Raw genomic sequence first — 22471 nt, forward strand, 5'->3', positions numbered from 1 at the left:
ACCATCTATAAATTATCAAACATCTTCTCAATTAGCAAAAATGATGGACTGCTACTGACTAGACAACTACAATTTTGCCCTCTTTGAAATCTTCCCCCTCAGGATAAGATCCTCCTGGGGTTGGAGAGATAGCCTTGCATACAGCTGACCCAGGTTGATTCCTGGAGCTCCATATGGTGTCCCATGAGTTCCCCAAAGAGTGATCTCTGAGCACAGAGCCCAGAGTAACCCCTGAGCACAACTGGGTGTGGCCTAAATCCTTCCCCCTTAAATGCATTGGTACTCTGTCACAGAATCGTCCCACTTTCTCACAGAGTTCAATCTGTGATAAACTCCCACATCCTTAGAACCTAAATGACCCAATTAAAAACCTCAATCCTGTTATTTATTTTACTAATGTCCCTTTATTGAGATATTCTATCATTCCCCAGGAAGAATACATTCTCTCTCTCTTCAGCAAGTAAAATCCCACCCTGTCCAACTACAAAATTATTCTTTTTTTTTAGGCGTCACACCCAGCAATGCTCAGAGGTTACTCCTTGCTCAGCACTCAGGAATTATTCATGATGGTGCTCAGGGGACGATATAGAACTCTAGGGATCAAAACTAGGTCAGTTGCATGAAAGGCAAGCTCCCCACCTTCTACACTACCTCTGTTACCCCTGAGTACACTCTTTTAATTTGGGGAGGGAGAGGGTGGGATTTGGCACAGTGGTAGACCACATACCTTGCATATAGAGGACCTGGATTAATTCCCAGCATTGAAAATAAAAAGTCAAATGATTGGGGAGGGGCGGGGTGGAGCCTTCTACACAGTGCTCACTGGCCCAAGAACCATGAGGGCCCAAGGATGTGGTGCTGTTTGGACTCTAGTACCAAGGACACATTGATGCTGCTCAGGTCCCTCCAGCACCACATCTGGTGATGCTCAGGGAACTGTGTGGTCCTGGGGGTTGAAACCAGGAAAGATGTCTATAAGGCAAGTGCTGGAATCCCTGCACTAACTCCCCAGCCTTAATATTTTGTTTTATTTTGTTTTGCCACACCCAGTGGTGCTTAGCACTTATTCCTGCCTTTGTGTTCAGGAGTTATCCCTGGAAGGTCTCAGGGGACCAAATGTAATGCCTGGGATAGAACCCAGGTCAGACATGTGCAAGGCCTACCCACTGTACTACTGCTCTGGCCCCAGGCCTTGCTATTTTAAAATTTAAAAAATAAAGTCCTCTTTAGTGAGGACTTTACTGCCTGTAAGTTACAGAGTAGACCCGGAGAGTAATAGATGTTTTGATCCAGCAGTTTTTCTAATAATTTACTGCTCTGTGTTAAATGTTCAAGTTGTTATTCCACAGTATGTTTATGCCCTTGAGAAATCAAACCAAACCAAGAAAATATATACACATACAAAATAAACCCTATGGTTTATATTATGTAACTGCTTGGATTTGAGCAATCTAGAAATGGCAACACCAATAGAAATAAAGCTCCACATTTTACTAATGATCAAAAGTGAAAAATTAAAATCATGCTTAAGATCCTACCTGGATTGAGATTACTAATATCTGAAAGCATTAGACTAAAAGTTTTTTACAGTTTAGCTCATCTGAAACTCAAAATCTTTGGTATATCCAAGTAACAAAATATGAGATTAATACCCAAGAATAGCTGAGATCAGCACCAGAAGGATTACTCCATAGCTTAGAGGCCAGCCGGGCATTCTAGGGGAAAGGGCAGCTCAGATAGAGAAGGGAGCACCAAATAAAGGGTGTTTGGAGGATCCTCCCAGGAGGGGAGATGCATGTTGAAAGTAGACTATGGACTGAATATGTTTGCCACTCAATGCCTCTTTTTCAGACCACAACACCCAAAAGGATAGAACAAAAGGGAATGCCCTGCCACAGAGGCAGGGTGTGATGGGGGGATGGGGGTGGGAGGGATATTATCCATGGTGGTGGAAAATGGGCACTGGTGGAGTGATGGGTATTTGATCATTGTATAATCGAAACCCAAACACAAAAAAATTGTAAATCTACAACTGTACCTCATGGTGTTTCACTAATAAAAATAGTAAAAAAGTAAAGTAAAGTAAAGGCCCTCCCATTGATCATCGATTTGCTCGAGTGGGCCCAGTAACGTCTCCATTGGAGACTTTGTTGTTACTGTGTTTGGCATATCGAATATGTCACGGGGAGCTTGCCAGGATCTGCCGTGTGGGCGAGATACTCTCCGTAGCTTGCCGGGCTCTCCGAGAGGGACAGAGGAATCGAATTCGGGATGTGAGGGCGATCTGGCTGCGACATCTCTCACCCCATTGATCGCCAGGGTTGATTTGGCTGATCTGGCTGGCTAGGCGGGTGTCCCCTTCCTCCCTCACCGCTCCATGTGCGTCCCTCCTGAAGCTGCGCACTCGGTCGAAGAGGACGGCCTTCCCCAATAGAGACAGACTGGTCTTCAGTTGAGGGTATACGAGTAGCTGCGCTCCCCTGCTAGAACCTCCAAACAAGCTCTGAATAAAAATTAAAAAAAAAAAGAAAAGAAAAGTTATGCAAGACAAAAAAAAATCTTTGGTATATCCAGTATTCGGGCTGAACTGGAGTGCCCCGTGTGTGTGGGGCATGTCCCCACCATGTCAAAACCCAGGCAGTCACATACACATCCCACGGTCACTGCCATGCCAGTGGCTCAACTTCACTGCTTCACAGCCAGTCTCCACAGAGACGCCAAGCCAACGCAATCTCTAGGCACACCTGAGTTGGGGATGAAAACTCTGGGGTCTTATTAGAGCGGGGATGGGCAACTTCCCTCCATCCCTCTGTACTGCCAGAAGCCCCAGCAGCCACAATCACATCCCACAGCTTCCGTCATGTAAACTGCTCAGCTTCACAATTAATCGCAGAAGAGACACTAAGCCAAGCCAATGAAACTCGCTGGTACATCTATCTTTGGTCTGAAAACTCTGGGGCCCCCTTTGAGGGGGGTGGACTGAGAATTGTCCTATTATACATATCCTGGAGCTCCTAGATTGCTCAGCTACATGTGTGGCTCCACGATACCTTCAGTTCTACAATACTGAGAGCCCATTAGATGGAACAGTAGCATAGAAGCCTATAAAGCTCAATAAGCAAGAACAGTAACACAAAAGACTCAGCTTGTAATAAATTGCTTAGTAAACCCTCAGACAATGACTTTAATAACACCACTGTGAGATATATCAATTTTCTCAAACTTTCTTTTACTGAACTATTATTTTTTTCCCTAATTCCACTTACCATTTTGTTGTAACAAGCAATATAAAGTAAATTATTTTGTGCCTGTTAAGAGGGAAAGCTGGGGGGGAGGGCGCGGCGGTGGAAACTGTGGACAATAGTGGAGGGATGGGTGGGAAACTGGGGACAATCTCACTGGAGGTGGGATGGTGTTGGAACATTAAATGCCTGAAGCAACTGTATAATGAACAAATTTGTAAATCACATTGTTTAAGCTCAAGTTTAAGTAAAGTTAAGAAAAAATAAATAAAACCATCAGCCCCTCCTTCCTTCCCTCCCCCACCCACCCCACACACACAAACAAATCTTTGGTATATCGATAAGTAGCTGAACAACCAATTAAAAGTTAGGGGTTTGGGGTTTGTTTGTGGGGGTTTTAGTTTTATCTATTTTTGCTATTTTGTTTTAGGGTCACACCTGGCAGTGCTTGAGGACCACTCCAGGCTTAGTGCTTAAGGTTGTTCCTCATAGTGTTCAGGGACCATGACGTGCAGAAAATTGAACCCAAGACTTCAAACCTGCAAGACAGATATTCAACGCTGAGCCACATCCCGGGTTCTAAAAGGATTTTATTTTGATTAAGTAATTTGGGAGGTGTACAGATGCAGGTGCTCAGGGCTTACTCCTGACTCTGAGCTCAGAGATCATTGCTAGTGATGCTCAGGGGACCATATAAAACCTGGAGAATGAACCATGGTGGCTGTGTGTAAAACATGCACCCTACCTGCTGTACTATCTCTCTGTTCCTAGCACTGTCCTCCTGTTTTTCATCGATTTGCTCGAGTGGGCCCAGTAACGTCTCCATCGTGAGACTAGTTGTTACTGTGTTTGGCATATCAAATACGTCACAGGTAGCTTTCCAGGCTTTGCTGTGCGGGCCAGATACTCTCGGTAGCTTGCCAGGCTCTCCGAGAGGGGCAGAGGAATCGAACTCGGGTCGGCCATGTTGGCTGCGTGTAAGGCAAACACCCTACCGCTGTGCTATCGCTCCAGCCCCTGTGCTATCACTCTCTCTTCCTAAAAGTATTTTAAATAAAGGAAGACAAATTACTGTCTCACATAGCCCTGAAACGTCAGGTCTCCTGGACCCAAACCCTGGGTCAGCTTGAACACACAGAGCTGGGATTTTCAAATGTCAGCACTGGGTGGGTTTATCAACTAGGAAGGCTTATACTCCATCTCAGATATGCCTAACTCATGGGACCCGAATGATAGTACAAAGGGTTTGCTTTGTATGTGGTCAATCTAGGTTTGATCCCTGATATTCCATATAGTTGTCTGACTCTACCAAAAGTGATCCCAGAGCACAGAGCCAGGAGTAAATCCTGTGCACCAACAGGTGTGGTCTAAAACAAAAAACAAAAAACAGACACACCCAGTGCTATTGTGACTTTCTTTTTGTTGTTGGAGACATCATTTGAAAAGGGCATTTGCCTTGCACTCAGCTGACCCTGGTTCGATTCCCGGCATCCCATATGGTCCCCCGAGCACCACCAGGAGGAATTCCTGAGTGCATGTGCCAGGAGTAACCCCTGCACATTGCCAGGTGTGACCCAAAAAGCAAAAAAAAAAAAAAAAGTCCTACCAACTTCACTGAACTATGGTCTAGATTGAGGAGATAATGCCAATAGAAAGGCTGAGTACAGTGTCTGGCCTTGTTATCAGTTTTCCTGCATCCACAAAGCTGCCACCCACTGTGGGTCAGACTGAGGTGTCGGTGCAGAGTCCAGCAGCTCTTCACAGGCCCCATACATGTGGCCCAGGAGTTTATTTGGTAATTGAGGCTGTACTTTGACTCAGCATGAGTCTCTCTAGCCTCTGAACACTTTCAGCGCAGGAGCCACGCCTCGTTTATCTTGATATAGGTGGCCTCATCCACGATGCGTGGCACCAAGCACTGCTCCATGAAGATTTTTACAGGAACAATTCTGTAACTGTAGTCATTGGGGAAAAAGCAAAATCAACTAAAGCAAAATCATCACTTTTGAGAAAAACATTTGAATATGAGTATCTAATGCAGAAAGGGCCAAATGAGAGGCTTAGCAATAAATTAAAAAATTAATTTTATGGTAGGAAAGGTGCCTGGAGAGATAGTACAGGAGATAAGGTGCTTGCCTTGCATGTGGCTGGCCAACTAGGTTTTTGAAGCCCCTGGCATCATATATGGTCCCTGGTCTACAGCTAAGGGTCACTCTGGAGCACATAGTCGAGATGGCCCCTGAGATCCACTGGGTGTGCCCCCCAGAACAAAACAGAAAACAAATAAAAAATAACTATATATTTACAGGCTGGAAACTAACTCAGGTAAAGAACATATCTCAAATATTTGAGGTCTTGGGTTTAATCCCCAGTACAGTTTGGAAAAAAAAAATCACATCTTTCCAATGAAAATCCTTGCTCCAATCCCTGAAATGAAGAGCTACATTTTACACTTTAAATCTTGATAGAGATTCACTAATTAAAATTTATAATAATGTATCACAAATTCTGAGGAGTACATTGTTTTGTTTATTTAGTCATTCATTTATTTATTTTGCTTTTTGGGTCACACCCGGAGATGCACAGGGGTTACTCCTGGCTCATGCACTCAGGAATTACTCCTGGCATTGCTTGGGGGACCATATGGGATGCTGGGAATCGAACTCCTGTCAGCCGCATGCAAGGCAAACGCCCTACACTTGTGCTATCGCTCCAGCCCCTGTTTATTTATTTCTATCTTGGGGGCCACACCCAACGGTGCTCATGGCTTACTCTGGGCTCAGTGCTCAGGTATTACTACTAGCATTACTTGGAGGCTGGAGCGATAGCACAGCGGTAGGGCGTTTTCCTTACACGCGGCCAACATGGCCGACCCGAGTTCGATTCCTCCGCCCCTCTCGGAGAGCCCGGCAAGCTACCGAGAGTATTCGATATGCCAGACACAGTAACAACAAAGTCTCCAATGGAGACGTTACTGGGCCCACTCGAGCAAATCGACGATCAACGGGAGGGCCTATTACTTGGAGGACTACATGGGATCATGCCTGGGTCAGCCATGTACAAGGCAAGCACCCCACTGTAAAATCTCTCCAGCCCCTAGGAACACTTCTGACATTTTAAAGCAGTGATTAGAAACCAGAGAGATAGGACAATGGGTAGGGTGCTTGCTGTACATTCAGTAGACCCAGGTTTGACTCCTGGCACGAGTGATCCCAAGCACAGAACCAGAAGTAAGCCCCGAGGACTGCCATGGGTGATCCCCAGAACAACAAACTTGAAAAAGCAGTGATTAGGGTCCAGATCGCAAACCCTACACAGCAGGGTGTGACCCAATCCTACCTTCCACACCCAGAAAGAAAGGTTAGTGCTTTTGTTTTAGAGACACACCCAACAATGCTTGCAGAACCGGGCTGTGCAAGAGACAGAACCCTGAAGTCGCCAATGCAAAACCCGCTCTCCAGTCTTCTGAGCCATTACCCCAGCCCAGGTCTTAAGGCTGCTTCCAACATCTCATGCTTCCCAGTCTGAGGAAGCAAACATAATTCCTCAGCGCAGGATTCATAGCAGATAGTTTATAACACTCACCCTGTGGGAGGCAGAGGCTGCACCACATGAAACAGCAAATTCAGTGGCAGCCACTGAAATCGGGGCCACGTATGGGCATCCTCACCTACAGATGAGCCACATCCCAGGCAGATAATTAGCTTCTTTTCCTTTTTTTTTTTTTTGCCAATTTCTGAATAGACGACATTTTGTTTTGACAATTAAAACTGGAACAATGGTTGATTTTTCCTTCTTTGTTGCTTTCTTTGTTTTACAAGAAGGATGCACTGCGGCCAAGCTCCTGGCAAATAATAAAATTGTCAACTGATCGCTCTGATCGCTTTTTATTCTAACCGTGCCACAGTTAAATCTATTGTTTGTTCCTTTGTAAACATGTTTCTGTAAGCCACCATTTCCAGAAGTCTATTTTTAAATATTACCCACTCATTCATGGAACTGTGATTTCCAGAAGAAGAGGGTGGGAAGGCAAGCTATGGCATTTTGAAAAAGGTGAAACGGGCTGAAAAGAGAGCTCACTGGGCTGAACATGTGCTTTGCAGCAGAAGGATTGTGTGTCATAGCCCACACCATGTGGTCCCCTGAACACCATGGGGAGCACCTCCTAGCGCTGAGCCTGGAGAAGACCCGAGTCTCACTAGGTGTGGTTCCAAAACCAAAAATGGAGAAACATTTAGCCTTTCGAAGTTGTTCTGATTTTGGAAAATGTATTCTTTTGAGGAAGGGGAATGAGTCCTACCCAGCAATACTGGGGACCTATTTCAGGCCCCAGGCTCAGGACTGATTCCCAGTCTTGGGGTAGCAGGGATTTGAACCAGGGTCAAATCTGTAGTGGCATGCAAGGCAAGGGCTTAACTTCCTGCACTATCTTTTAGGTCTTAATGTTGGAAATTTTTCAGTCCTTATGTTTGCTATTTAACCACTGTGTTATCCCAGCTAAAATGTTTCAGATTTTTTTGTAAGAATTATATTATTGAGGATCAGAGATGTGGTTTATTGGGAGAGCACATGACTTACATGTGTGAGTCATCTTTGGGTTTGATCCCTGGAAACACAACCAAATTCCTTTATCCCCCAGCTTTGCTGGTGGGGCCCCTTTAAAAATAATTGAATAAATAAAATCCCCCATAATCTAACTCTGTGGACGGCAAGTGCTTACATTATGATTTATTACAGCATAGATTATCTATATATGCACAATTTAATTTTTTTATTTATTATTTTTGATTTAATTTTATTTTTATAAAGTGGTTCACAATAATTCATTACATTTAATATTCAAACACCAATCCTGCCACCAAGCACTGTCCTACCACCATAAGTGGTATTATATTTCATCCTGGAGCCATTAAACCCTCGTATAAGACATTACAAACATGTATGTTAAACCCAAACAAATATACACACAATTTTTAAAACAAATTAAAGCCATATTAAACACTTTCCTTGTTCTTTTCACTTTAAAGGCGTAATTAGAATTTTCATGGTAACATTTATGAAAATAAAATTTAAAAAGAAATTTGGGTTCATTTAAGGGAGTGGCAAGGGCTTTTCCTAGCTCTGTGCTCAGAGTGACTCCTAGAGTGCTTAAGGGACCATATGTAGTGCCTGGTGTCAAATCAGAGTCAATGGAATGCAAGGCACTTGCCTTAACCCTGCACCACCTTTCTTGCCCAGTTCTTGTGTCTTGATTCAAGATGATCCCTGAGACTGACAGGAGTGGGTTGATAGATGTAGAATATGCATGTTCATGTGCATGTGTGCCCTGGATCACACAGGTAGAGGGTGTCTTTAGAAGAACACACAAGGAGCTGGTGATATTACTTGGCATTGAGAATAAAAGTTCAGACGAGCCTCATGCATAAAGGAACTGGCAGAGGAACCCAGGTGTGTGGGACCTGGGGCTTTGATCTTCAAGCCTGCTCGGATCGGGACTGGGCTTCCTCCACCCAGATCCCCCATCTTCCAGTATGTAGGCGTTACACCCACCAACTGCCCTGGCACTGTGTAATCCCATTAACGGCCAAGACCCAGAGACTATAAAACCCAGCTCTCGGAAGCGTGTGGCAGCATTTGTGGTGGCGCAACATCTTATTATCTAGTTCTTACTCTGGACAACCTGGCAGGCTACCAAAAGTATCCTGCCCACACGGCGGAGTCTGGCAAACTCCCCATGGCATATTCAATATGCCAAAAACCAGTAAGAATGATGGGTCTCATTCTCCTGACCCTGTAGCACTGTCCTCCCATCGTTCATCGATTTGCTCGAGCAGGCCCAGCAACATCTCCATTGTGAGACTTGTTGTTACTGTGTTTGGCATATCGAATGTGCCACAGGGAACTTGCCAAGCTCTTCCATGTGAGCAAGATACTCCCATTATCTTGCGGCGCTCTCGGAGGAATCGAACCTGGCTCAACCAGGCCGGTTGCACGCAAGGTAAATGTCCTACCACTGTGCTATCTCTCCAGCCTGTAATACTTTTTTTTTTTTTGCTTTTTGGGCCACACCCAATGATGCTCAGGGTTTACTCCTGGCTCTGCACTCAGGAATCACTCCTGGCATTGCTCGGGGGACGTATGGGATGCTGGGGATTGAACCTGGGTCAGCTGCATGTAAGGCAAACACCTTCCTTGTTGTACAATTACTCTGGCTCCATGTAAAACAATTTTTAAAACTTTGGAAACCACAGAAAAATAGCTTGGATCCTAACAAGATACTGCAAAGAAGTAAAATATCCCCACTAAAAAAGCTTATTGCTCTGCTACAGACTCAGTTGTCAGAGAATCTGAATTACCTATTTCTCAAGCCAACCACGTAGCAGAACAGAAACCACTGCCAGAAATTTCCCTGTGGCCCAAAGTGGGCCTGAGCCGCCCTCACCTATTTCTCCTTACTTGCTAGCCTGGGTACAACCTTGTTCTGGCCTGGAAGAGGGAGGGCTGGGGATTTTCCAGTTCTGCAGCAAATAACAAACAACTCAACAAAGAGAGCAGTGTAGTCACATTGTGCTTAGTGACAACCCAGCGTGGTGGCTCATCCTCCTAGATTGCAGCCTCTGAGTTCTCTTTCCAGGGCTCTACTCCAGTGACCAGACTGCCTCAGAGTCAGTCTGGCTGTCTGGTTCGTGCCAGGCAGTATAGATGAGCCCCCTCAGGCAGGGAAAGTGGATGTGAACATCTTTAAGTTCAAGGCAGTGAAGCTGCTCTTGGTTAAGGGGAAGATGGGCTATTTCTTGACTTGAGGCAACCTTATGGGAGGTAAATGAACACAGAAGTGAAAACTAGGTTAACTGTTTGGTCTGGACGGGGTTTCTCAGCCATCAGCCATGAAGAACGGGCAGGGTCAGCAGACAGGGCTTTGCCAGCAAGCCTGACTCTTGCCCTCACAAGCACCTGTATTAACTCAATAACTTCACAGCTCCTCTGAAGGCCGTTCTTGCTATTTCTAGTCTCTTTGTTGGCAGGGAGGGGGTTTGGGTCGTGAGTGTGGTTCGGGTGTGTACTCAGTGATCATTCCTGGCAGTATTCAGGGGACCACAGGTAGTGCCTGGGATTTGAACCATAAGAAACAAGTGCCTTACCGCTGTGCTCTTTCCCTGGCCACATTTCTGCTATCTTCATGTGACCAGTAAGACACCGAACCATATTGAGTTTCATTCATCCCAGGATCAAACAGCCAAATTAGAACTGAACCAAGTGAAGATGTTTCCACAGTTCTCCTCTCTTCCAACCACAAGGCTTTGTAGGTGATTAGCAATTCCACCTCCAGTGCCATCCAAGAATGAAAATGGGTTATATTAAGGAAAGTGGATTATTATTATATGGGAAAGTTCATTCCCTTAAGAGCTAGCCTCTCCTGTATACCCACAGGTCAGAATGTATGGGGTGTCTTTATTTATTTATTTTTTAAGTCAATGTTTTGTGGACTGCTGACCAGCATTTTTTTTTAAAGATTTAAACCCATACAGACAAACATATATATGGTTATATGCATCCAGGAACTTTGCAACACCAGTTTTTCTGAAACAAACACCATTTACTCTAAGCCTATTGTCTTCATGGTTCTTCCTCTATCTATCCCAAAACATGTTTCTAGAGTCAGAGACAGAGAGAGTACTGAGTAAAGAGTACCTGAGAGAGAGTACCCAGTTTGATCCTTGGCACTCCATATGGTACCATGTAGTACCCCTGAGCCTTCCAGGAGTGACCCCTGAGCACAGAATAAGTCATCAGCACAGCTGGGGCTTACCAAAACCAAACCAAACTAAAAAAAAAAGAAAAAATGGTATGTGTATTTACCAAATATACTATAAACAATGCAAGTTAATGCGACAGAGTCTCCTACCCTATGCCTGACTGTCTCCACCAGGGCCCAACAGCTGAAGACCACCGAGGCCCAGCCAAGGCCATGCTGGGAGCACTCTCCACACACTTGGATGAGCCTCACGCATAAAAGAACTGACAGAGGAACCCAGGTGTGTGGGACCCGGGGCTGAGATCTCCAAGCCTGCACAGTTTGGGACTGGACCTGCCAGTAACTAGACAGTTACACCCACCAACTGCCGTGTAACTCCAACAACGGCCAGGATCCAGAGATCATCACACTCAGCTCCTGGGAGAGAACAAGACAGAGTCTCCTACCCTATGCCTGACTGTCTCCACCAGGGCCCAACAGCTGAAGACCACCGAGGCCCAGCCAAGGCCATGCTGGGAGCACTCTCCACACACTTGGATGAGCCTCACGCATAAAAGAACTGACAGAGGAACCCAGGTGTGTGGGACCCGGGGCTGAGATCTCCAAGCCTGCACAGTTTGGGACTGGACCTGCCAGTAACTAGACAGTTACACCCACCAACTGCCGTGTAACTCCAACAACGGCCAGGATCCAGAGATCATCATACTCAGCTTCCGGAAGTGACATCTTATCATCTCATTCCTAATTTGGTCAAACTGGCAGGCTACCAAATGTAACATGCCCACACGGCAGAGTCTGGCAAACTCCCCGTGGTATACCCAATATGCCAAATACCAGTAACAATGATGGGTCTCATTCTCCTAACCCTGAAAAAGCCTTGAATATGGCACTTTAAAAAAAAAAAATCTCAGGGCTAGGATGAAGAAGATGTTACTGGCACCTGCTTGAGGCAATCAACGAACAACAGGGTGGTCGTGATCGTGATCGTGACTATAAACAATAGGGCTGGAGTGATAGCACAGCGGTAGGGCGTTTGCCTTGCACGCAGCCAACATGGCCGACCCGAGTTCAATTCCTCCGCCCCTCTCGGAGAGCCCGGCAAGCTACCGAGAGTATCTCGCCCGCACGGCAGGGCCTGGCAAGCTCCCCGTGATGTATTCAATATGCCAGACACAGTAACAACAAACTCTCCAATGGAGATGTTACTGGGCCCGCTCGAGCAAATCGATGAACAACGGGAGGACGGTGACAGTGACTATAAACAATGGAAAACTCGGGACCAAACTTCAATCCTATAGACAGAACTCGGGGGAAATTAGCCCCATAGCAGCCCAGTGGCATTGGGACAAGGTGCTTTGAACTCCTGCTCATGTGTTACTAGTTTAGGCAAAGAAGACTAAAAACAGAGCAACCTCACCAGACTGAATCTCCTTTTTACTTCCAAATTTTTATACTTTTCTCATTGCACCACTGACCCCTCCTTGGATTCTGCACCATGGGGAAAGCAGAGAGATACACTAGGAAGCCACATTATAATACCTCAGAACTATCAACAAGCTTTGGAGTCAGAACACTTGATCTTCCAATGCCTCCCATTGGAATAATGACATAATGACTTCCTTATCTTCCAGTCTCAGATTATGGGTCTTTGTGTCCAATTTCTGTTCCCGGGACTAGAAAGACAAGCTATATTAAAAAACTGGAAAATACTGGTAAAATGCAAGTCAGGTGATAAAGAAATGAAACTTCTGTTCCCAATACAAATCTCTCTGATTCATTTATTTAACGAGTCCTTAGTTTTTTTTTTTTATGCTCAAATCATTGCATGTGTAGGGAATGTATAAAATTATATTCAGTGTATCACTGTCATCCCGTTGATAGTCCAATTACTTGAGCGGACGCAAGTAATATCTCTATTCTTCTCAGCCCTGAGATTTTAGCAGCCTCTTCTTACTTGTCTTTTCCCAATGATTGAAGGCTCTTTTAGGGTCAGGGGAATGAGACCTGTTGTCATTACTGTATTTGGCATATCGAATACACCACAGGGAATTTGCCAGGCTCTGCCCCTGTGGGCGGGATACTCTCAGTAGCTTGCCAGGCTCTCTGAGAGGCATATATTTATATATATTTTCTCTATGATTTGTTGTCTACTGTCTGAACCCCATCAGATATGGTGTAGTAATTGTGGAAAAATGGGTAGGAAGTGTCTTAGGAAAGCGGCCTGGAGCGTGATGGTGGTTGGGTAGTGGAGGTTGGCTGCCAGGGCTGGGTCCCTTGGGGTGGGAAGGGCTCTCACCTGCCCCACAACCTGGCACGGAGTCCGGTGGCATGGTTCTGAGAGCCTCATTTTGTACTGTCATCTGGGAGGAGCATTTGTGAGTTCTGGAGGGTGGCCATTTAACGTATGTTTTGTTTTGTTTTTTAGACCATACCCTGTGGTTCTCAAGGCTTACTCCTGGCTCTGCAGTCAGAAGTCAGTAATGGCAGGACTTGGGGGACAAAATAGGCTGCCTGGGATCAAACCGTGTTCAGCCATGTGCAAGGCAAGTGCCCTACTCACTGTACGATCACTCTGGCCCTTAATCTATATTTCCCCCACATTCCATCCCTTTTTCCCTTTGTTACAATGACTGAAGTTTCAGTATGTGCTTATTTAAAAACTGATTATGAACTATTATGAAGAGAGTAGCATGGAAATTATATGCCATGCCTATTAGAGTGCTGGGGTCAGAAAGATAGCTCAATTGGCAGAGAGCATGTATTGCTCCCCTGTACCTTGTTGGTCTTAAGCACAACCGGAAGTGACCCCCAAGCACATAATTGGTGTAAACTCTTAAATACTTTTGGTTGTAGCCCCAAACCCTAGTCACTGTCACTGTCACTGTCCTCCCGTTGTTCATCGATTTGCTCGAGCGGGCCCAGTAACGTCTCCATCGTGAGACTTCTTGTTACTGTGTTTGGCATATCGAATACATCACGGGGAGCTTGCCAGGCTTTGTCGTGCGGGCCAGATACCCTCAGTAGCTTGCCGGGCTTCTCCGAGAGGGGCGGAGGAATCGAACTTGGGTCGGCCATGTTGGCTGCGTGCAAGGCAAACGCCCTAACGCTGTGCTATCGCTCCAGCCCCCAAACCCTAGTATTAATACTAATGCTAATATAACAATAATAACTAAGTAGCACTGTCTTATGTTTTACAAGTTTATATAAATGGTAATACAGTGTCATCGGGGCTAGAGCGATAGCACAGCGGGTAGGGCGTTCGCCTTACAAGCGGCCAACATGGCCGACCCAAGTTCGATTCCTCTGCCCCTCTCGGAGAACCCGGCAAGCTACCGAGAGTATTTGATATGCCAGACACAGTAACAACAAAGTCTCCAATGGAGATGTTACTGGGCCCGCTCGAGCAAATCGACGATCAACGGGAGGGCCTTTACCTTTACCTTTTTACAGTGTCATCATTATTGTACAACTTGTTTTCTCTATCCCAGCATTGTTTATTCCATTCACCCATGTTGATAAAGCCTTGTTGAGTTATTGAAAATACTCCATAAGAATCAATTGTGTGAACCTAGCACCATGTATTTCTGCATTCTCCTGCTGAGAGACATTTAAGATTATTTTGGGGCTTTCACATGACAAAGAATATTGCAGTTGACATCATCCAGATCCCTGCATGGTTCTTCGGGTACATGTGGGAGATTTTCTCTGGGTGCAAATCCAGAGGAGGAATTGCTTGTTTCGCAATCTATGCCCCTTTTCAACATGACTCGCTATTGCCAAATTGTGTCCACATTGCTGTAGTGCTTTGTTGTTGCAGTTAGTGTTTTTGTTGTGGTGGCAGTGGTTCATTCTTCCTTGAGGTATGTGTTCCATACCCCAGAATGCATCTATTTAAAGTGTACAATTCAACAGTTCATAGTTTATTCGAAGGATTATGCAACCACCAGATCTAACTTTAGGCTCATGTGTTTGTGCTTTTATTAAATACACTGAGACGTATGGAAGGCTGGTTATGTAGTCTGTCTGATGTCTCCATGGAAATCCCCTGGGAGGAGCTCGTCGGTAGAGATTTCCTTGTTTTAAACCTGTTGTCTGAGTAGGTAGCTGGAAGGAACAGTCCTAATTAGATTATGAAACTGCTTAAGAGCAGGTTTCTGTTATTTGCTTTAAAAAAAAAAAAGCATTCCTATTTATTCACCTCAGAGTAAAATGACTCAGAACGAACTCTATTTTAAGAGACTAGGAGGGGTGGGATACCAAAATAAAGGAGTCATTTTCCCCCAGAACAATTCTTATTTGTGCCAGAAAGTGCAAAGGAGCAGTGATGCTGGAGTTTGCTGTAAGTCATGTACCATGCTGCAGAGGAGAGAGAGAGAGTGTGTTGACGCTCTGTCCCACACACCCCGCAGGTAACGTGCTGAGCTTGGGGTCAAGTCACTGCCATGCTCTTGAGTTATTAATTAAATATCATATCCAGGCGCTATTTACTTCAAATGGAATCTGCTCATTGGATCCTCAACTAGGACGTAAATAAATGCTTATTTAAAAAAAAAAAAAAATAAAACTCTGGTTCTTCTCCAGCCACCGTGAGTTCAAAAAACAAACATTTTTCTATGGGGACCCTCCTGAGGAGGGTCAGACTCAGTGTTTCTCAGGCACCTGTTCAGGCGTTTGATTCCTTAGCTTTCGTGTGCCTCTTTTCAGGGTTGAAGAGTTAGTACAGTGGGCAGTGCACTTGTCTTACACATGGCTGACTCAGGTTCTATATCCAGCACCACACATATGGTCCCCTAGCACTGCCAGGCACTCTGAGCACAGAGCCAGGAGTAAGCCATGAGCACCGCCAGGGGTGACCCATCACCCCTGGAAAAAAATATAGCATCCATTTTCAGATGTGATTGTGTCATTTCATCAGGAGCTTGACAGCTTTCAGAAACTTCCATCTCACCTTTCATACCTTCCCACCGTAAGCACAGAGGGAGTCATGCTGCATGCAGTAGGTGACATACACAGGACAAGGTGAGGACAGGACCTGCCCACAGGGCTGACAGTCCAAGGCAAACACATTAAATCCCCTCATCCCAGCAATGCTGTGTAGAAACAGCATTGGATGCCCAGGCTTCCTCTACGGTCTGAAGCAGCTGGAGTCACCAGGCAGCAGAGGTCAGGGCTGCTTTACCTGCACAGAGACATTCTCCTGAACTGGCTCTCTGTGTGGAGACACTGCAGTTCGCTGGACACTGGGCTCCCACCTCCTGCCAGTGGGTGGGAATCGTTCACCACTTTCCCTTTCTTGAAGGTTCTCTGCCCCAAAGTTGGCCAAACAATCAGGTAATCATGTTTACACGTATGTTTCCTATTTACCACCTGGAGAGGAAATGACAGGGCTTTGGAGCAAGGCCCACACTTCGCAGGCAGACTTGGGGTTTAGCAATGAGTGGCGAGGGTTGAGATGCACTATGGCAGTTTCTGCAAATAGCTATTTCACTCGCTTGCCATTGAGGCCTGAGGCCCCAACAGGGGGCTTTGTGCCCACACTGAGGCCTGAGAATCTTCCAAGGTGAAGGATGAAATCTGCATTTATCAAACAGCACTGGAAGGGACAGAGCCCTGGACGCAAACTTGAACATCTGGGTAGAAATCCAGTTGGCAAGATGGGATAACAGGCTCTCATGACCTCCTGTGCCCACTCCCAGGCGGGAAGCAAAGCATCTCCCAGCCTTCATTCCCCAGTGAGTAAGGAGGTTTCCTGAGCCCCTGGGAGAGTGCTGAGTGACATGGGTTACCCACTTCCTGACTCAAAGGTCACAAATGTACCCACCTCTTCTGAGTGTTGGACTTGAAAACAGATGATTTCCACACCTGGGTCATTCCCCAGCAATGACCTCAGCAGTCACGGTCATAGCTGCCCGTTCAACTTCCTGCTTTTGAGTTTACTGTCCAACTTCCCTGACTGGTCAGTCATGTGGTCACCACTTCCGTCCTCACTGCCACACTCCTCAAAGACTCCCACCCCAGCCTCCAGAGCTCACATACCTCTTGATATAGTAGGAGCTTCCCTCAGTTTTCTTTGCATGCACACAGAAACAAGGCCCAATGCCTTGGTTTAAAATCTTTACACTGGGTTAGAGAGATAGTGTAGGGGTTAGGGTACTTGCTTTGCATCCCACTGACCCGGGATCAAAGCCCTGGCACCATATGTGGTTCCCTGAGCACTGTCAGGGGTTACTTTTGAGCAGTGCTAAGCAATAAACTCTGGACAACTTACTAGGTGCTGGTCCCTGCCCACCCTATCCCCCCAAAAAATCCTAAATAAAGTATTTTCTTTACATGCTGAAGGCATCTGAGAATGAGGTCCAGAGTAGTTAAAATGGGAGGATCCTCTCCCCATTCCATCGTGTAGATCAGCTGTGTAGAGGCAGCAGTGACCGAGGGGAGGGACGACCAAGAATGCCCTGCAGAAAGAGCTGTTTGAATACTTCCCCCACACTATATTCCACATCATCCTCATAATGAGCCCAACCTGAGCTACTGTCCTTATTCTGGACACCGAGAAAGGTTAAGTGTTTTGCCAAAGGTCACCACCCATTGAGGGTGGGGCTGAAGGGGTCCAGCTTTCAAATTTAGGCCACTGACTTCTTGGTCACAGGGCTCCAGGGTGTGGGAGGAGAGAGCACCCTAATGGAAGTGGAAAAGATGAAAAAGAAGCAGTAAGGCCTGGGGAGACTGGAGGTCAGGGTGCCTGCTCTGTGGAGGCAGACCAAGCACCAATGGGTGTGGCCCCCAAATCCAAACAGAAAAAGGAATAAATCCAGCTCGAAGGTGGTGGTGACTTGGTCTCCTTCCTGTGCCCACGCAGTGACAACATACTTTTCCTTGTGTAAGGGTCACTCCCTTCCCCTCACTAGGCTGGTCCTGCCCTGCCTGTGTGGGGGCTGGCTCCCGGGAGCAGCCGTTTTTTCGCCCATACAAGCACAGCTACCACGGGAGGGATGACCCAGCAAAGGGAAGCAAAGAACTTGAATTTGTTTCTTTATTATTAATTATTGTGGTAAAAGATGCATAAAATGCATTAACTGTGTGTGCATGACCTTCGGTGACACTAAGACATTCACAAGTAGTCAAGGCCACTAACTGTCCATTTCTACATAGTCATCCCCCAAAGAGAAGCTCTGTATCATAAAACCTAACTTCCTGTTCCCTCCCACTCAGCCCATTGTAACATCAGTTCTACTTTCTGTCTTGAACCTGTCTATTCCAAGTACTTCGTTTTTGGGGGTAGGGGAATTGGGAACATACCTAACAGTGCTCAGAAATCACTCTTGATAGGGCTCAGGGACCATATGTGGTGCTGGAGAGTGAACAAAAGTTGGCTACATGCCAGGCAAGTGCCTTAACCCCTGCACAATCTCTCTGGCCCACCAGTAGCCTTGTGTTAGTTGGATAGAACATTTATCTGATGTTTGTGCATGTCTTATTTCACTTAGCATATTTCCTAGGTTGATCCATGTTGTGGCACGTGTTAGAATCTTATTTCCTTAAAAATATATATATATACATATATATGTATATTTTATTTATTTGAGGGCCACACCTGGCAGTGTTTGGGGTTTACTTCTGGCCTATGCTTAGGGATCACTCCAGTGAGTGATAGGGGACCCTATAAAGGTCTATGGGGTGCTGTGAATCAAACTTAGGTTGGTTAGGGTGCTGTGAATCAAACTTAGGTTGGTTAGGGTGCTGTGTACAAGGAAAGTGAGTTTAATCCTGACACATTAGTTTATCAAAAATTTATTTAAATATTTATTAAATTTATAAAATTATTTTATAAAATAATTAAAATACATCTTCAGCTGTCTTTTCTTGTTATTCCTTTTCAGGGTGAAATAATATTGCATTATATGTAAGGGCTGGAGCGATAGCACAGCGGATAGGGCGTCTGCCTTACAAGCGGCCAACATGGCCGACCCAAGTTCGATTCCTCCGCCCCTCTCGGAGAGCCCGGCAAGCTACCGAGAGTATTCGATATGCCAGACACAGTAACAACAAAGTCTCCAGTGGAGACGTTACTGGGCCCGCTCGAGCAAATCGACGATCAACGGGAGGGCCTTTACCTTTACCTTTATATGTAAGGAACTGGATTTTTTTTGGTCTGCTTTTTGGGCCACAGCCTAGTGATAGGGATTGAACCCTGACTTCTCACATGCAATGCATGTGAAACTTGAATATTCAACAAGGATCTGAGTATTTTTAAATTTTTTTTCTCAGTGCTCAGAGGACTATACACAGTGCCAGGAATTGAGCTGGGGTCAGTCACATGCAAGGTCAGTGCCTTGATCCCTGGGCCATCTCTCCAGTTTGAACTTAAATTTTTTTTTTGCTGTTTTTTGGGGGGGGTCACACCCGGCGATACACAGGGGTTACTCCTAGCTCTGCACTCAGGAATCACTCCTGGCGGTGCTGGGGGACCATATGGGATGCTGGGAATCAAACCTGGGTTGGCCGCATGCAAGGCAAATGCCCTACCCACTGTGCTGTCACTCTAGCCCCTGGACTTAAATTTTTAACAGAAACCTTTGAGACCTTCTACCTCGATTTCCTAAGGTAGAAATTCAATGGTCTCTTATGTCTAGGCCACACAGCTTAGGGTGTTTTTTTTCTTAGGGCTTGAAGAATCCTGACACATTAGACTCAATTCACATTCCTCTGTGAGGCTCTAGGGTAGGCACCAAATAATCAAGATGGGAGACTCTGATGTGTGGCAAAATTTCCAGAATTTGCCCACTTGTGTTAATCTACAACTATAGAGCCGTGGACACATACAATTAAGCCAACATCTTCACCTCAGTTTATCCTGTTTGTCTGTTTTTGTCACTATGGTAAGACCAGCCCAGTCATACTTGGGGTCCAGATGGTGTAGGGGACCCAACCAGGGTCCTGAAATGGAAGACATGTGCTCTATCATTTGAGTGCCAGGCCTGGTCCCTTCCCAGTGAGACAGTCCTTTGTTGACAATGATTCACTTTGATATATACAGTGATTCACATGATTCACATTTTTCACCATAAGAGATGTATCAGACTCCAAACTGGAGTGAAGCCTACTTTCAAAACACTTTCTCACAGATTTCATTGGAATAAGAATTAAGGTTAATCAAGGATAAGGAAGAACAAACATTGATTTGGAAAACACATCAGGACTGGAGAGAGCATGCAGAGGGCTGGAGCACAACCTCGCGTGCTCGCGACTCTGAGTGCGATTCTGGCACCACTTGAACCCCAGTCCAACACCGGCTGGGTGGCCCTGGTGGTCCAGCACTGCTGGGCCAAAGCAGTACCACATTGTCAGGCCTGAGTGTTGAACTATCTGGCCCAATTGGCTGGTTTGTGTCATTGGGAGTGGGTCTAGCTCCCCAAAGCATTGCTTGGGAAGTTGCCCTTGTCGTAAGCAGATTGGGGGGGGGGGGAGTCAGTATACTTTTTGAAAATAATAAAACTTAAGAAGAGATTTCCTCACCCTGAGGTGTAGCCCAAGGGCACCACATGCCTCTGAGATACAAATGCTGAGCTCCCTGAAGAAGAAAAACTGGGGCACTACCCACATATAGAAATTCCCCACCAGGGAAGGGTGAAAGCCTAAGAAAAGGAGAAAACTATAGAAGAAACTGAAGTCTCATGAATTTGATGAAGAAATCATCAACACTGTACAAGATGAAGTTAAAAACCATCAACAGTGCAAAGCTTTTTGTGACAACACACAGATGAACTTTTGTGTAGGCAAAAATTCAGAAAAAAAATCCCATTTGGAAAAATTGTACAGAAATTCCTTTTGAAAGCCATCTGGGGTTTGCTCATATCCCGCTCATGTTCTCCCTTGAGCATGGGTCTTGTTTGCTTGTCTCTGTTTCTTTGCTTGCTTATTTCCACTCTGGAGAAGTCTGGGTTCTCTCTTGAATACCTACTTCTCCCTTTCACTTACATCTTTCTAAATAAGTTTCAATAAAAATAACCTTTGAGGTTAGAGTGACTCTACAGTGAGTAGGCTGCTTGCCTTGCAGACAGTCAACCTGGGTTTGATCCCCAGCACACCATATGATCCCCGAGCCAGCCCAAAGTGATCTCTGAGTATAGAGCCAGGAGTAGGCCCTGGGCACCGCTGGGTATCACCAAGAAATCCCTCAAATCTACCTTACTTCACTATTTTGACTCCTCTTATAATTCTTTTCTGTGAGGGAAGGTGACAGACCCATAGTGCCTTGCTGAGGTTGGGACTGACCTGATCTAGGCCAGGCATTTCTCTAAGCACAGGGGGCTGAGGTAGGTTGAGCAGAGAGGTAGAAATACTCTTTTCTCAATCTTGTTTGCTCCCCATTTTACTGAGTCACAGGTAACACCCTCAAAAAATATACCATCCAGTCGACAGGAGCAATAGTACAGTGGGTAAGGCCTTGAGTGTGGCTGACCCAGGTTTAATCTCCAGCATTCCATACAGTTCTCCAGCCATGCCAGGAGTAATTCCAGGAGTAACCCATGAACATCACCATGTGTGGTTCCAAAACAACAACAAATTACACACACATTTTTTGTTGTACACATATGTATAGATGTATGTATATATATATATACACACAAAAATTATTCAATGGATGCTATCAGATATCAGATATCTGGTGATGGAGAAGCATGTATTACACACATACAGCACTGTAAAGCTAACCTCCTGGATTCTGTGGCATTGTGAGATATTGATAATAATAATATCACACAGAATCAATTACCCAGGTATGGCAAGTATGAAGGACAGATAGTCAATGCTATATTAGCATATAAAATGCTAGATAGAGGGGATAATATAGGGAAAATGAATAGGAGCGATAGCACAGCGGGTAGGGCGTTCGCCTTACACGCGGCCAACATGGCCGACCCGAGTTCGATTCCTCCGCCCCTCTCGGAGAGCCCGGCAAGCTACCGAGAGTATTCGATATGCCAGACACAGTAACAACAAAGTCTCCAATGGAGACGTTACTGGGCCCGCTCGAGCAAATCGACGATCAACGGGAGGGCCTTTACCTTTACCTTACCTTTTATTATTAAAATGAAAAGTTTAAATGTGAATAAATAGTAAGCAACTAGAATGGAAAGGAAGTTTTCGTTAAGATGTCTGTGTGCAGTGAGAACAATGTCTTCCTTGCCAAATACTAGCAGAGCAGTGTGTGTCACTAACATGCACGGTTGTAAGGAAATGCTCCACATAGAACATTTTGGTTCAAGGCAATGAAGAGCCAGACCCCAATACTATCCTAGGGGATGTAAAAAGGTGGGAGGAAAGAGAAGGAAAAATCAGGCTCAAAGTTCCCTCTAAAAACCACTCCAAGGGGTTGGAGAAATAGTATAGCAGGTTAGGTGCTTGCCTTGCATGAAGCTAACCTGGGTTTGGTCCCTAGGTCCCATCTGGTCACCTGATCTCAAGAAGT

Source organism: Sorex fumeus, unplaced genomic scaffold, assembly GCF_029834395.1.
Source record: "Sorex fumeus unplaced genomic scaffold, SorFum_2.1 ptg000051l, whole genome shotgun sequence".
In the NCBI taxonomy this organism is placed as follows: Eukaryota; Metazoa; Chordata; class Mammalia; order Eulipotyphla; family Soricidae; genus Sorex; species Sorex fumeus.